The sequence below is a fragment of the Bubalus bubalis genome, chromosome 20 (genome assembly GCF_019923935.1).
Source record: "Bubalus bubalis isolate 160015118507 breed Murrah chromosome 20, NDDB_SH_1, whole genome shotgun sequence".
Classification (NCBI taxonomy): Eukaryota; Metazoa; Chordata; class Mammalia; order Artiodactyla; family Bovidae; genus Bubalus; species Bubalus bubalis.
The window spans coordinates 12,348,370-12,364,976 of NC_059176.1; the positions used below are offsets into that span (position 1 = coordinate 12,348,370).

General features: G+C 42.0%; 1 protein-coding gene across 2 annotated transcripts in view; it reads left to right on the forward strand.

The window, feature by feature from the left end:
• Window positions 1-8,225: 8,225 nt before the first annotated feature.
• The window catches only part of BTBD7 (BTB domain containing 7), a 90,352-nt gene continuing 81,970 nt past the window's right edge, over window positions 8,226-16,607 (forward strand). The window contains exon 1 of one of the 2 annotated variants that reach the window (XM_025271489.3): window positions 8,226-8,540. The gene's annotated coding sequence lies outside the window, so the exon portion shown is untranslated. Of the gene's footprint in view, window positions 8,541-8,803; window positions 9,042-16,607 lie in introns of those variants that run through there. The other variant, XM_025271490.3, reaches the window with a different exon arrangement.

A 16,607-nucleotide genomic window follows, 5' to 3' on the forward strand; every position in this document is an offset into this window, starting at 1 on the left:
CCATGGACTGTAGCCCACCAGGCTCCTTCTGTCCATAGGATTTCCCAGGTAAGAATACTGGAGTGGGTTGCCGAATTTCCTTCTTCAGGGGAATCTTCCTGACCAGGGATGAAACCTGTGTCTCCTGCATTGGCAGACAGGTCCTATACCACTGAGTCACCAGGGAAGCACCACCAGCGGTATAGTGAGTTCCTAATAACCCACATCTTCATCAACACTTGGACTTGTCCCTTTTTTAAAAAATTTTTAACCAATGTGATGAGCCAGTATTATTATCTTATTGCAGCTCTATAATTTGTACTTCCATTATATTAACCCGGTTGAGCACCTTTTAATTTGTTTTATTTTGATTTCTTCATTTGTTCAGGTTTTTTGAAAATTACTTCACAAATATTTTTTACCAATGTGTGACTTGTCTTTTCACTCTCCTTACTGTGTATTCTGATGAACTGAAGCTCATGTTTTAAATGTAGCTGAATCTATGTGTAGGGGAGGCAAAACTTTACTTCTACCCTCTTAAGGTCTCAGACAGGGACTGAGAAGTGAGTTGACACACACAGATTAACAAGGAGAGGCATACAGATTTTTACATGTGCATGGGAACCTCTCAGTTCAGTTCAGTTCAGTCGCTCAGTTTTGTCCAACTCTTTGCTACCCCATGGACTGCAGCACGCCAGGCCTCCCTGTCCATTACCAACTCCTGGAGTTTACTCAAACTCATGCCCAATGAGTCGGTGATGCCATCCAACCACTTCATCCTGTCGTCCCCTTCTCCTCCAGACTTCAATCGTTCCCAGCATCAGGGTCTTTTCAAATGAGTCAGCTCTTCACATCAGGTGGCCTAAGTATTGGAGTTTCAGCATCAACATCAGTCCTTCCAATGAATATTCAGGACTGATTTCCTTGAGGATGGACTGGTTGGATCTCCTTGCAGTCCAAGGGACTCTTAAGAGTCTTCTCCAACACCACAGTTCAAAAGCATCAATTCTTCTGCGCTCAGCTTTCTTTATATAGTCCAACGCTCACATCCATACATGACCACTGGAAAAATCATAGCCTTGACTAGATGGAACTTTGTTGGCAAAGTAATGTCTCTGCTTTTCAATATGCTATCTAGGTTGGTCATAACTTTTCTTCCAAGGAGTAAGCGTCTTTTAATTTCATGGCTGCAGTCACCATCTGCAGTGATTTTGGAGCCCAAAAAAATAAACTCAGCCACTGTGTCCACTGTTTCCCCATCTTTGTGCCATGAAGTGATGGAACTAGATGCCATGAACTTAGTTTTCTGAATATTGAGTTTTAAGCCAATTTTTTCACTCTCCTCTTTCACTTTTGTCAAGAGGCTCTTTAGTTCTTCTTCGCTTTCTGCCATAAGGGTGGTGTCATCCGACATCTGAGGTTATTGGTATTTCTCGCAGCAATCTTGATTCCAGCTTGTGCTTCATCCAGCCTAGCGTTTCTCATGATGTACTCTGTGTATAATAAGTTAAATAAGCAGGGTGACAATATACAGCCTTGACATACTCCTTTTCCTATTTGGAACCAGTCTGTTGTTCCATGTCCAGTTCTAACTGTTGCTTCCTGACCTGCATACAATTTCTCAAGAGGCAGGTCAGGTGGTCTGGTATTCCCATCTCCTGAAGATTTTTCCACAGTTTATTGTGATCCATACAGTCAAAGACTTTGGCATAGTCAATAAAGCAGAAATAGATGTTTTTCTGGAACTCTCTTGCTTTTTCTATGATCCAGCAGATGTTGGCAATTTGATCTCTAGTTCCTCTGCCTTTTCTAAAACCAGATTGAACATCTGGAAGTTTATGGTTCACATACTGTTGAAGCCTGGCTTGGAGAATTTTGAGCATTATTTTGCTAGCGTGTGAGATGAGTGCGATTGTGTGGTAGTTTGAGCATTCTTTGGCATTGCCTTTCTTTGGGATTGGAATGAAAACTGACCTTTTCCAGTCCTGTGGCCACTGCTGAGTTTTCCAAATTTGCTGGCATATTGAGTTCAGCACTTTCACAGCATCATCTTTCAGGATTTGAAATAGCTCAACTGGAATTCCATCACCTCCACTAGCTTTCTTCGTAGTGATGCTTCCTAAGGCCCACTTGACTTCACATTCCAGGATGTCTGGCTCTAGGTGACTGATCTACAGGAAAGCTAAGACCCAAAGAAGCAGTTAGAGCTGAATGTTTATACACTAAGCTTTGTGTTGTACAAAGAGTAATAAATTGTTGAAACTAACAAGACAAAAGGGCCTGGACCAGAGCAGTTAACAGTGGAGAAGTGAATAGGAAGATAAGGGCTAACAAGATATGTTTGTATAAATTTCCCTCATTCTTGATTATTGTCTCTGGGGATGAGAATATTTCTTTCCTCCTGGTATAGGCAAGATATCTTTCACATCGTTCAAGATCACTGTCAGGGGCACTTTGACACATATGTTTCATTCCTCTTCATTTTTCAGACTCCAGAAGATTCAGAACAATGCTTGGAAATGGGGAACAGTATCATTATGGCAAAGCATAGGAGGAAACAGAATTTTCCTTTTCTTCATGATTATAAAACTCAGCTTCTATATTCTATTTCTAGAAAGATGAGCCAAGGGAGGGGCTGTGGTGGATGCTTACATTTGGTAGAAAAATGAAGTTTCAGATTGGAGTAACAGAATATGGTATACACAGTTAGAAAAAGGATCTGGGTTTTAGGCATACGTGACCAGGTGGATGGGGTGACATATTGATGGAGGGAGCATGGAGAGGAAGAACAGAACATTCGATTGCAAGAGACAGAAATGTACTGTTTTTATCCACCTCCAACCAGTTTAAGATGAAAAAAGGAGAATCAGTGCAACTTCAGTTCAGTTCAGTCGCTCAGTCGTGTCTGACTCTTTGGGACCCCATGAATCGCAGCATGCCAGGCCTCCCTGTCCATCACCAACTCCCGGAGTTCACTCAGACTCACGTCCATCTAGTCAGTGATGCCATCCAGCCATCTCATCCTCTGTCGTTCCTTTTTCCTCCTGCCCCCAATCCCTCCCAGCATCAGAGTCTTTTCCAATGAGTCAACTTTGTGCATGAGGTGGCCAAAGTACTGGAGTTTCAGCTTTAGCATCATTCCCTCCAAAGAAATCCCAGGGCTGATCTCCTTCAGACTGGTTGGATCTCCTTGCAGTCCAAGGGACTCTCAAGAGTCTTCTCCAGCACCACAGTTCAAAAGCATCAATTCTTCGGCACTCAGCCTTCTTCACAGTCCAACTCTCACATCCATACATGACCACAGGAAAAACCATAGCCTTGACTAGACGGACCTTTGTTGGCAAAGTAATGTCTCTGCTTTTGAATATGCTATCTAGGTTGGTCATAACTTTCCTTCCAAGGAGTAAACGTCTTTTAATTTCATGGCTGCAATCACCATCTGTAGTGATTTTGGAGCCCAGAAAAATAAAATCTGACACTGTTTCCACTGTTTCCCCATCTATTTCCCATGAAGTGATGGGACCGGATGCCATGATCTTTGTTTTCTGAATGTTGAGCTTTAAGCCAACTTTTTCACTCTCCACTTTCACTTTCATCAAGAGGCTTTTGAGTTCCTCTTCACTTTCTGCCATAAGGCTGGTGTCATCTGCATATCTGAGGTTATTGATATTTCTCCCGGCAGTCTTGATTCCAGCTTGTGCTTCTTCCAGTCCAGCATTTCTCATGATGTACTCTGCATATAAGTTAAATAAGCAGGGTGACAATATACAGCCTTGACGTACTCCTTTTCCTATTTGGAACCAGTCTGTTGTTCCATGTCCAGTTCTAACTGTTGCTTCCTGACCTGCATACAAATTTCTCAAGAGGCAGATCAGGTGGTCTGGTATTTCCATCTCTTTCAGAATTTTCCACAGTTGATTGTGATCCACACAGTCAAAGGCTTTGGCATAGTCAATAAAGCAGAAATAGATGTTTTTCTGGAACTCTCTTGCTTTTTCCATGGTCCAGCAGATGTTGGCAATTTGATCTCTGGTTCCTCTGCCTTTTCTAAAACCAGCTTGAACATCGGGAAGTTCACAGTTCACATATTGTTGAAGCCTGGCTTGGAGAATTTTGAGCATTGCTTTACTAGCGTGTGAGATGAGTGCAATTGTGCGGTAGTTTGAGCATTCTTTGGCATTGCCTTTCTTTGGGATTGGAATGAAAACTGACCTTTTCCAGTCCTGTGGCCACTGCTGAGTTTTCCAAATTTGCTGGCATATTGAGTGCAGCACTTTCACAGCATCATCTTTCAGGATTTGAAATAGCTCAACTGGAATTCCATCACCTCCACTAGCTTTGTTTGTAGTGATGTTTTCTAAGGCCCACTTGACTTCACATTTCAGGATGTCTGGCTCTAGGTCAGTGATCACACCATCGTGATTATCTGGGTCGTGAAGATCTTTTTTGTACAGTTCTTCTGTGTATTCTTGCCATCTCTTCTTAATATCTTCTGCTTCTGTTAGGTCCATACCATTTCTGTCCTTTATCAAGCCCATCTTTGCATGAAATGTTCCCTTGGTATCTCTAACTTTCTTGAAGAGATCTCTAGTCTTTCCCATTCTGTTGTTTTCCTCTATTTCTTTGCAGCTCATAAAAACTGAAAGACTAGGAATGGATTGGTTTAGGGCAAGCTATGCCCAGGAGTTCAAATGATGTCAGGGCTTCCCTTTCTCAGTTTCTCTGCTTCTTTCTGCTTGTGGTCTCCATTCTCTCCTACTGCTCATGTCTTTCTCCTCATAGCTAAGGAAGATAATTTACATTGTCTTTTAAGGTCAAAATTCCAGAGAAATAGATTTTAAAAAAAAATCTCCTAGGATAACTTCATAGAAATTTCCAGAATAGATGCTGATTTGCTGACTTGTGTCACAGGCCCACTAGGTCTGTCTGACTCTAGAGTGCATACTCTTCACCACTGAATACTATCTTAGCACTTAAAAAAAAAAAAATATATATATATATATATATATATATATATTTTAGTCTGCCTTCTTATTAGAGTCTAAGCTCCTCAAGGACAAAGACTCATTTATTTTTTACCTGGCACATCTATCACTGTGCTTGGCATATGGCATTGGATGCATTTAAAAAAAATGTGTAGTAGTGAACTGAAATAGATAAATCTAAACTCTAACGGATGATGTGTAAACCAAGTATATTCAGTATCTTGTAAGTGCAACTAAATAGTTTAATAAGAAAACACAAGATAGATGAATTAAAGGGTGGAAAAAAATCATGCAGCACTTACACATGGTTTCTGTAAAGGTAAATCACACTCAACTAGTCTACTAGAGTTCTTCAAATATGCAGATAAAGAAAAGGACAAGGTGAAACCAGCAGACTTTATTTGGCTTTTCAAAAAGCCTTTTGATAGATTTCCACGTCAAAAGCTTTTAGAAAAATGGTGCCACCCTCAGATTTTAGAATGCTGTTGTTGTTGTGTTGTTCAGTTACTCAGTCATGTCCAACTCTTTGCCATCCCATGGACTGCAGCATACCAGGCTTCCTGGTCCTTCACCATCTCCTGGAGTTTGCTCAAACTCATTTTCACTGAGTTGATGATGCCATCTAACCATCTCATCCTCTGTCCCCTTCTCCCCTGCATTCAATCTTTCCCAACATCGGGATCTTTTCTGAGTTGGCTCTTTTCTAATGAGTTGCCAAAGTATTGGAGCTTCGGTTTCAGCATCAGTCCTTCCAATGAATGTTCAGGGTTGATTTTCTATAGGATTGACTGGATTGATCTTCTTGCAGTGCAAAGGACTCTCAGGAGTCTTCTCCAGCACCACAGTTCAAAAGCAACACTTCTTCAGCGCTGAGCCTTCTTTATGGTCCAACTCTCACATCCATACATGACTATTGGAAAAACCATAGCTTTGACTATACAGTCTTTTGTTGGCAAAGTAATGTCTCTGCTATTGTTGGTATTGTTTTACTTTTGCTTGTTAAATTGTGTCTAGAAAGCAGAATCTAAGTCAAGCAATGAAGATTTGGAATAAATGAGAAACTGTAAATATGTACATTCTAAGGTGCTTCAGTCACGTCCAACTCTGTGCAACCCTATGGACTGCAGCCTGCCAGGCTCCTCTGTTCATGGAATTCTCCAGGCAAGTATACTAGAGTGGGTTGTCATGCCCTCCTCCAGGGGATTCACACCCAGGGATTGGACTCTTACATCTCCTGCACTGGCAGGTGGATTCTTTACCACTAGTGCCACCTGGGAAGCCCGAAAGTGTAATAGTGGGGACCAATCTTATGTAATGTTTTGTAAATTATCAAAAGGTGGTTAGGACAATGAGATTTTTAGTTTGCATATAGTAGGTCTTTCAGTTAGTGTAGTATTTAGCTAAAGACAAAGGCAAAAGAATAGAAAATAACCGTAGGTGTCTTGAACTTAGATAAGATTCATTTATGCATTTTCAGGAAGTAGACCCTGATGCTGGGAAAGATTGAGGGCAGGAGGAGAAGGGGACGACAGAAGATGAGATGGCTGGATGGCATCACCGACTCAATGGACACGGGTTTGAGTGGACTTCGGGTGTTGATGATGGACAGGGAGGCCTGGTGTGCTGCAGTTCATGGGGTCACAAAGAGTCAGACAGGACTGAGCGATTGAACCGAACTGATAACAGTACATGGGAACAGGATGTGGGCACCCAGAGACAAACCTTTGCTCCAACTAGATGGGCCTATTTCCCTTGTATTTTCTCACTTTTCCATGTACTTATCTCCTGTCACCACACACACACACACACACACACACACATGCTCAGTTGAAGAAACCCCTACCAATTAGAAGCGATATTTTTTTCCGCACAATGGAATGCTACAATCTTTAAACCTTTGAGGACTGGGGTTGAGGAAAGATGCATGGGTTGAAAGGTTGGGGGAGGGTAAAATGAAATAATATCAGTTGGAAAGAAATATCTTTGCAATGCAGTAAGGAGGTGATGAATGAGCACAAGAAAGATATATCTAATCTGAAGAAAGTCCAGAGAAAAGCAATGATCACATTCATAAAGTCCTTTCCTTGTTAAAAAAAAAAAAGAAAAGAAAAGAAACCTAAATCTTCCAACCAAATGTGAAATGTATAAAATAATAAAGGACCAAGAAATGGTTAAAAACACATCACAAAATTTGAAAGTGCTCTTAGTCTTTTAAGCTTAGAGATGGTTTGAGAACAAGAAGACTTGGAGGCAGGACTTAGAAAACTTGTTTCTCAAAGGATGGGTAGAGATTGACAAAGCAAGTACTTTCGAGAGGGATTTAAATAAATTCCCAGAGGACAAATACACGACGTATTGAAAAGCCTGTCGGAGAACTGTGAGGGGTAATTTGTCTGATGACCAGGGTGAGAATGTCTGGGTTCTAGTCCTGGCTTGTCCACTTACTAATGCAGCATGTACGCCCCGGGGTTGGGGGGGCGGTGGCAAACGACTTGGTCTTTTCGAGTCTATTTCCTTAGTCGTAAAAGGATACTTGTCCTTTTTCTTGTAAAAATAAGCTTGTAAAGGATACTTGTAATACTTGTCCCCACTACCTCAAAGGGTGGGGTTTTGGTGTTCAAAGGAAGCCATGTATTTAACAGTGTTTTTGCAAACTGTAAGGTGTTCCATAAATATGTGTTTTTGTTAATGCATCGCTGAAACTCCCAGACGAGGGGCATCTGGGGAGAGCGATTTGGCTCTCCCACGTGGCGACTGTGAGCTTTCATCAGTTCTTATCCCAGGTTTATGGGAGTATCTTGCTGAGGAAAACTTTTCAGTGTCTGACTTAAAAAAAAAAATCTTCTATACAACTAGCAAGATGGTGTTTGTAAAAGTATCATACAGACAGGGCTTAAGATAAACTGTCAAGAAGTCACCCAAGCGCCAAGACTGTAAAAAAAATTAAAAATATTTCCGCGGACGTAGCCTTCGTTTTGAGAAAGATGCAAGGTGAGTTCTAGATCAGGATGCCGGCCGCAGAATGGAAACAAAAATTGGTAGAATCGGTCGTCCGGTAACGTTGTTATTATAGTTCCATTCTGACAGATTTAAACGATTTGCCACAGTTCCCCAGAATAAGCAGGATACGAGCAACCAACTCCGAGGAGAGAGCGGGAATAATGCGCGCGCACTCGACTCCGACCGCTCCCGGGTCCCGTGAGCGCGCCTCCCGGGCCAGCCCCGGCGCGCGCGCTGCCGGTGGTCCACGTGACCCCGGGCGCGGCGACGGCGAGGACGGGCGGGGGCTCCGGCCGGCTCCGCAGCGTCGCGCAGGCGCGCCAGGTCCGCGCTGAGCCGAGCCCCTCCTGCCCGCTCCAGGCGTCAAAATGGCGGCGAGGGGAACCTGGAGAAGCCTCGGAGCCTGAGCCACTGACAGGAGCGGAGAGGGGGGCGGCGGCGGCGACGGCAGGAGGAGGATGGCCCGGGGCGCTGGCGCCGGTGCGGACGGCGGTGCTGGTGGTGGCGGCGGCGGGGGCGACGGCCGCGGTCCCAGCGGCGGCAGCAGCAGCAGCAGCGGCGGGAGGAGCCTCCGGGGTGAGTGTTCCCCTCGATGTCTCCGAGGCTGTGAGGCGAGGCTGTGCCCGGCGCGGCGCTGGGCGTCCCGGCGGGGAAGGGGCTGTGCGTGAGCGGCGAGGGCGCAGGGCTGGGGCCGGGCCGCCGCGCGGAGCCGCGGGGCAGAGGGAGGCAGTGGTCCGTCTGGGGCTAAGGCGGCGGCGGCAGACTGACCGGTCCTGGTGCGCTCCGAGGGGCGGGCTGGGCTATGCGCCGCCGTTCCGGGGGCTGGAGCCGCGAGGTGTGGCGCTCCAGAGCTGGGATAGCGGCCGGGCCGGCTTCCGACTCAGGGCTCCGAGGGGCGGGACCCGCAGCTCCCTGGACGCCGGGAAACCGCTCCCGAGACTCGGGCGCGCGTTTACCCGGGCTGCCGGGCTGCGACCGCCTGGGGGTGGGCGTGAGAGCGGCCGGCCGGCCGGCTTCAGGGGTCGGGGAGAGCAGGCCTGGGGACCGCTGCTCCCGGGGAGAAGTTGGATTGTCCGGGTAAGTTACTGTTTCGGGATCGAACTGGAATTGGCTCTTTGGTAGGTTGGGAGAGAGAAGAGACAATACAGAGTGTTTGATAAAGAAGTCTGTGCTTGGAGTACTTGAAAGGCTAAAAGCGTGCATTCAGCATCTCGTCATTTGTACAGATGTTTATTTACTAGCCTTGCCCCGAAGATGAGAACTTTCTCTCACAGTTTTCGAGGGGAAAGCTCTGAGCAGTGTTGCTGCTCTTTTGAAATACAATAACACCTCTTCATATACCAGCACAGATAATAAGTACTCTGGATTAGGCCTAATTTGCAGAAGCAGTCTTGGTTTTTACCAGAAATCTGTTCCCTCTGCTAAAATATCTTACCGTGATAAAGAAATAGACATTTTTACAATCTTTTGTCTCTCGATGGCATCCATTTCTTTTAGATTGCTGAAATCTATTACTTTCTTCCTGGAGATGTGGAAGAAAGATTTGAAATTGCAAGAATCATACGCGTTAATGGCAGCTGTGACGAAACTTGTCCTAGAATTTTGAAGTCAGAAAAACCTTGAGCGATCTGGTGTGACTTGTTTTAGAGCCGGGAAACTAGGCTCAGGGAGATGAGCTACTCGCTGTGGGTCCTGCAGCTGGCCAGGGATTGGACCAAAACGGGGATCTAGGCCTCTCTCCGCCCCATTTAGAGAGCACTTTTCACTCACTGCTGAACCCCCTGTTCTTCATTGATTGCATTCTTCACCACCATCCTCCCTGGGTCTTTGTGCCATAGAGTTGAAAGGAGAAGTCAGAGAGTGCGCCTCACGCTGATTCTTGACAGTTGCTGTCAGTTACCACAAGTAACTGATGAAGATTTTTTCCTGACCTGAATTTAATAAAAACCAACTAACATTTCATTTAGAGTTTTCATAGGCCTGTGACTGTATTTCTGTCCAATTATAGCATTGCTCGTGTTTGCATGCATTCAGTAAAACCATAGGTTCATATTCTGTCCCGCAAAACCTAACTACTATATAGTTTGATTCAGCAATACCAGGTTTTAAACAGGTTCTTTGTATCAGACTCTCATAGGCTTTAAAATACCTGTGTTATACCACGTGGTTTCCACATAATCGCAGCAATTTCTGTGTTGTGTGTCACAGATTAACCTTCAGAGATAGTCATGTCACATGATTCTGATTTCATATTCTAGTCATTGAAACACACACACCAAAGTTGTGCCTTTTGTTCAGTTACACAGGTGATTATTGAAGATCTGTTTTGTATTTTGCAATATTAGGTGCTGCAGAAGAAAGAAACAAGTGTAATATATAGACTTTGCCCTCAGAAAAGATGAGATGTACCCCTCTGAGCCTAGAAAACAATCTAGTTCAAGTTCTCTCAGTACAAAGAATGCTATACGTTTCCTGGTTAAAGGGAGATGAGTGAGGGCTCAGGAGTCTAAATAACTTCCTGGAACACTTGAGACTTGAGCTGGCTTCTGTGAGGGTTTAGATTTACAGAGAGATTGGAGCAGTTACTTTGTGGGGGAAAAGCAAGAGTATAAGGTGGAGATTAGTTTTAAGGGAGGGGAAAAGAGGAAAACTTGGATGAGCTGACCACTGAAGTTCCTTGGGAAGACATTAGACTATTGAAAGGGTATCTGTTTATAGAAGGGTTTGAGTGCCAGATTGAGGAGATTTGGATTTTTATCCTCTTGTGCAAGATATGGGGAGTCTTTTAAACTTTGGAGGCCAAACATTAGTTTGATAAAACTGCCAAGATGCACCTGTCAGTGATCCATTGATTGAGTTAGAATAAGGAGTGGAATGAACCAGGGAAAATAGTAGCTGTTGCAGTACTTGGGTAGGAAGAGATTAGATCCTAACACTAAGATAGAGTCCCTAGAAAAGATGCACAGCAAGTATAATTTTGTTGTTTTTATCATGGTAAAATACACATAACATAAAGGTTGCCATCTTTACCAGTTTTAATTGTACATTAAGTACATCCACTTTGTATCGCAACCACTACCACCACCCATTTCCAGAACTCTGTTCATCTTTCTCAGCTGAAACTGTTCCCAGTAAACACTTAACTCCCACTTCCTTTTATGCCCAGCCCATGACAACCACTTTTCTGCTTTCCTTCTCTATGAATTTGATTACTGTATGTATTTAATATAAGTAGACTCATACCATATTTGTCCTGGCTTATTTCATTTAGTTAGCATAATGTTCATCCAAGTTGTAGCATTTGTTAGAATTTCCTTCCTATTTAAGGCTGAATAATATTCCATTGTATGTAATCTGTTAGTTGATACTTTGTATGCTTCCCCTTTTTGGCTATTGGACTAATGTTACCATGTACATAGATGTGCAGGTATCCGAGTCCTTGCTTTCATTTCATTTGGGTATGCTGCTAAGTCGCTTCAGTTATGTCGGACTCTGTGCGACCCCATAGACAGCAGCTCACCAGGCTCCCCTGTCCCTGGGGTTCTCCAGGCAAGAATACTGGAGTGGGTTTCCATTTCCTTCTCCATCATTTGGGTATATATCCAGAAAATTTTACATTCCCACCAGCATGGGTCAGAATTCAGTTTCTTCACATCCTCACCAATACTTGTTCATTTCATTATTTGGATAACATCCATCCTAATGGGTATGAAGTGATATCTCATTGTGGTTTTCACTTGCATTTCTCTATGATATTTGCATCTCTTGTGCTTATCAGCCTTTTGAACTGGAGAAATAATCTATTTAAGTGCTTTGCCTATTTTTTAAATTAAGTTGTTTTTCTGTTGAGTTGTAGGAGCTGTTTGAATATTCTGGATGCCAATCCCTTATCAGATATATGATTTTCAAATATTTTTGCCATTCCATGCATTACCTTTTCACTCTGTGGTGTGTATTTTGATGCACAGAAGGTTTTAATTTTAATGAAGTCCAACTGATCTAGTTTTTTCTTTTATTTTGTTTATACTTTTGGTGTTACATCTGAGAAATTACTGCCAAATCCAGTGACATGAAGCTTTCCCCTTTTAAAACCCTTCTAAGAGTTTTGCCCTCAAAAAAACTCTTATAGTTAGCTCTTTACATGTGAATATCCAGTTTTTCCAATACCATTTGCTGAAAAGACTATCTTTTTTCATTGAACAGTCTTGGCATCTTTGTCAAAAATTACTTGATCATACATTCAGGGATTTATTTTTTAAATCTTCTATTCCATTTTTCTGTATGTCTGTCTTTATGCTGGTACCAAACTCTTTTGATTACTCTAGCTTTATAGTAATTTTGAAATCAGAAGTATGAGGCCACCAACATTATTCTTTTTTGAAATTGTTTGGCTATTTAGGGCCCCTTAAGACTGTTCCATATAAATTTTAGGATAGATTTTTCTATATCTGCAAAAAATATGTCATTGGGATTTTTTTGATAGGGATTGGATTGAATCTTTGGAGTGGTGTTGACGTCTTTTCCAGTCTTCCAATCCTTGAACAACAAATGTCTTTCATTTATTTGTGTTTAATTTCTTCCCACAACATTTCGTAGTTTTCAGTATAAAAGTCTTTCATCTCTTTGGTTAGGTTTACTCCTAAATATTCTTTTTGGTGCTTGTAAATGTGATTTCTTTTTTGGATTGTTCATTGTTACAGAACACAACTCATTTTTATGTGTTGATTTTGTATCCTGCAACCTTTCTGAATTCATTTATCCTAAATAGGTTGTGTGTGTGTGTGTGATCTTTAGAATTTTTTATATATAAGATAATGTTATCATCAAACAATAATTATTTTACTTCTTTCCAATTTGAATACCTTTTCTTTCTTTTTCTTGCCTAATTGCTCTGGCTAGGAGTTCCAGTATTATATTGAATAGAAATGATGAAAATGAATATCTTTGTCTTGTTCCTCATCTTAGCGAGAAAGCTTTATAACATTTATTATGTTGAGCTAATTTCCTTATATTCCTGGTTTGTTGAGTGTGTTCACAGGTATGTTTTAAGAAAAGAAAATTCAGTTTCAGGTGCTGAGTTTCTGCCTGGTGAAAGTTTTGTGGTCATAAGCCATCCATTTTACCTGTCTGAGGCCTGATTTCCTCATCTGTAATAAGAAAGAAGTACAGACACAGGCAGTGTTTGCACAGCAGCTTTGCCACCTTATTTTTTATTCCATTCTTTCCCTCCCTATTACCACTTCCTTACGTGTCTGGACTGTTTATCGAATGGCCTACCAGCAGAATCGCTGCTGTTTGTTCTCCCACTTTCCCTCTCCTTCTCTGCAATTCTCTATATTGCTACCACACTTTACAAAAAAACCCAACCCAGTTGAAGGATGTTTCTTTTCCACCTAAAAAACTTGTGTTGAGTTCCCATTGTCTACTGGATAAAGTCCAAACTCACAGAAGTTTCATAAACTGTGTCCAACCGTAGATTTCCCGTCACTCCAGCCATGCTAAACTGTTTCTCTTGTTCCCTGTACTGTTTTTAGTGTGTTTATCCCGGTGTTTGGAGTTCTTTTTCATTGCTATCCAGGAGACTCTGAGAAGATGACTCATCACCCATTTCAGCGGTAGATTTTGATTACACCAAGCCAATCAGCCCGAGGCGTTCCCCCGTAAATTATTATTTGTCCAAGTTAAACTGGACAAGGAAAGAGAGATTCTATTTTGGGGGAAGAAGGTTTTTTCCCCTGTTGTATGTGAACAAGAGAACAGTGCTAGTGGCCACTGGCAGCTGTTTTGTGGCCACAGGGAATGATGAAGCAAGCCCTGAGGGCGGCAGAACCGAGAGGCAGAAAGGATGTAGGTCCATGATAATATAATTTTAGACTCCTATTGTGCTGGGCCTGGGGCTTTCCCTATGGTGGGATTTCTATTCATGAATAAATCCCTATTGTGTAAGCCAGTTTGGGGTTATTTGCAATTAAAAGTCTACTGATTCTTAGAGCCATCTTTATTCTTCAAGACCCAGTTCAAAAGTTACTTTTACTTGTAATCATATACTCACTCCCTTAGTACTTTGGACCTTTCTTCCAGTTCTTATTGTACTATATTTTCACCAGTTGCTTGTACGTTTGACTCCTCCACATAACTCTCTGTACTTGGAGCAGAAGCCTACAGGATGTGGCCTAGTGTCTGGTAAATTGTAGAGAGTCAGTTGTTGGGATGAAATAGTAGCATGAGAAAGTGCTTTGTAAGCAATCTTTTAGTAAATTTGAGGTATATTATTATATTTAAAACTAAAGTGAGATGGAAAAATCAATTAGGCCATGCGTGAAGTTGTTCTTTGCTTGCCCTTGTTTTCTAAAAATATTGACGAAGATTAAAAGTTTGACAATCTCCTCTGGCTACAATTCCTTAAATTTTATGAAAATCTTATTTAGTAAAGCAGAAATCATGGAATGAGCAATAATGAATTGTGTTGTTAGTGTGTAATTTCCTTTCTTCTTTAGGGGGAGACTTAATGCCAAAACGACTTCAAGTATAGTGTATTTTCCCCCCTGAATTCTGAAATTGTGCTGTGAGCTAAGTCTCTCTGGTCGTGTCCAACTCTTTACGATCCCATGGATTGTAGCCTGCCAGGCTCCTCTGTCCATGGGATTCTCCAGGCAAGAATACTAGAGTGGGTTGCCTTGCCCTTTTCCAGGGAATCTTCCCAACCCAGAGATCGAACCCAAGTCTCCTGCATTGCAGGCAGATTCTTTACCTCTGAGCCACCAGGGAAGCCCATTCTGAAATTATACTTACTTTCTGTTTTATCTGGAGTTTACTTTAGAGAAAAATTCTATAATATTCTTCTTAAGACTTAATTATTGTCTTCAGACTTTTCCCAAAATATTTCTTGCTTGCTTGAGACAAGACATGAGAATTTTCTGGTTAGCAAAAAAGCTTTATGGCAGAACTAGGTGAGTTTGTAGTGAATGTTAGTAATAGCTTATGACAGAGAAATCTCATTATAGCCTTGATTACAGAGTCATAGTTCTGTCACATGCCTCAACAGTAAAGTCTGAGAAAGGAGGAAGGATGGGGAAGTAGAGTTAAAATTCCCAACTTGGTATACTTCTCCATCTGTTGGCTTCAGTCAGATAAAAGTTTGTAGTTATTTTTGAAACAAGGTAAAGGAGAATACAGTATACATTAGAAATTGTAGTGTCATGTTGGGGTAGGCAGGTTTGTGAGCAGCCTTCATGTTTTGATGTCTAGTTGTTTGTTCCCTCTGTACCTTAGTTTCTGCATCTGTAAAATGAATAGTATCGCCTTCCTTAGAGTTCTTCTTTGATTAATTAAAATAGTCTATGTGAAAACACAACATAGTATTCTGAACAGAGATGTTCAGGCATCTCTCTTTTTCTCTATCAACTTTTCCACATTAAGTGAATGTCTTTAATGCTGTTTGGATTTCAACTTTTGAGAATTGAAGCCAAGAACTCTCTTCTTTATGTGTGCATTCTTTCTATTGTGTGGGCTTATTAACTCTTGAATGAGACCAAGTTTAAGCAAAAGTGTGTGTGTATGTTTAGCAAAACTCTTTAAAATAAAATTCAAACTCCCTTTCATGGGTCAAGTGGCTTTTTGTTATCCAGCCTCTGCCGCCTCTCTGGGCTCATATCTTTACTACTGCCAAACCCTTTCCCATTCGCACTCTGCATGTAGAATTGCCTTAAGTTCCTTAGTGAACCAAATTTTGTTCTTTCCTTGGGCCTTCATAGTCAGTTTCCTTTGCTGTTTAGAGCGTTATTTTGGTATCCCAACCCCTCCCCCCATTACCTTCACCAAGAAAAAAATTCACACTTATAGTCTTAGATGTTATCTCAGATGTTACTTTCTCAACAACCCCATAAGGTGACTACTTCATCATTAGACACAGAGAAGATAAACAGTTTGCCCAAGATCACAAACTTTTTAAATGGATCTGGATCCAAACCTAGATAGTTCAGCCCTAGAGTTCATCTTCACTAATTTGTGCTTCCTCTACATTGTAATTACCTATTTACCAGCTTGTGTGTGTATGTGCTATGTTGCTTCAGTGATGTCTGACTGTGTGACCCCATGGACTGTAGCCTGCCAGGCTCCTCTGTCCATGGGTTTCTCCAGGCAAGAAGACTGGAGTGGGTTGCCATTTCCTTCTCCAGGGGATCTTCCCCACCCAGGGATCAAACCAGCATCTCTTACATCATCTCCTGCTTTGGCAGGCAGGTTCTTTACCACTAGCGCCACCTGGGGTCATCTACCAGCTTGTCCTTACATAATTTTAAAAAAATATTTGACTGCACCCAGTCTTAGTTGCAGCGTGCGGGATCTAGTTCCCTGACCAGCGATCAAATTGGCCCCCCATATTGGGAGTGTGGGGTCTTCGCCACTGGGCCACCAGGGAAGTTCTATCCCTAAATAATTTTGAAGCAGAAATTAGGTCTTTTTCATTGTTATATCCTTGTAAGCCTATTATTAGCACATAGTTCATACTTGGGAAACATATAAATGAATGAAAATTCTCTTGAGAGCAGAATTTTTTTATTAAATTTCTCTTAGTACTTTTCACATAATGCATGTCAGTAAATAGTCTTTTTCATGCTTATGATACAAAGTGAAAAGTATATG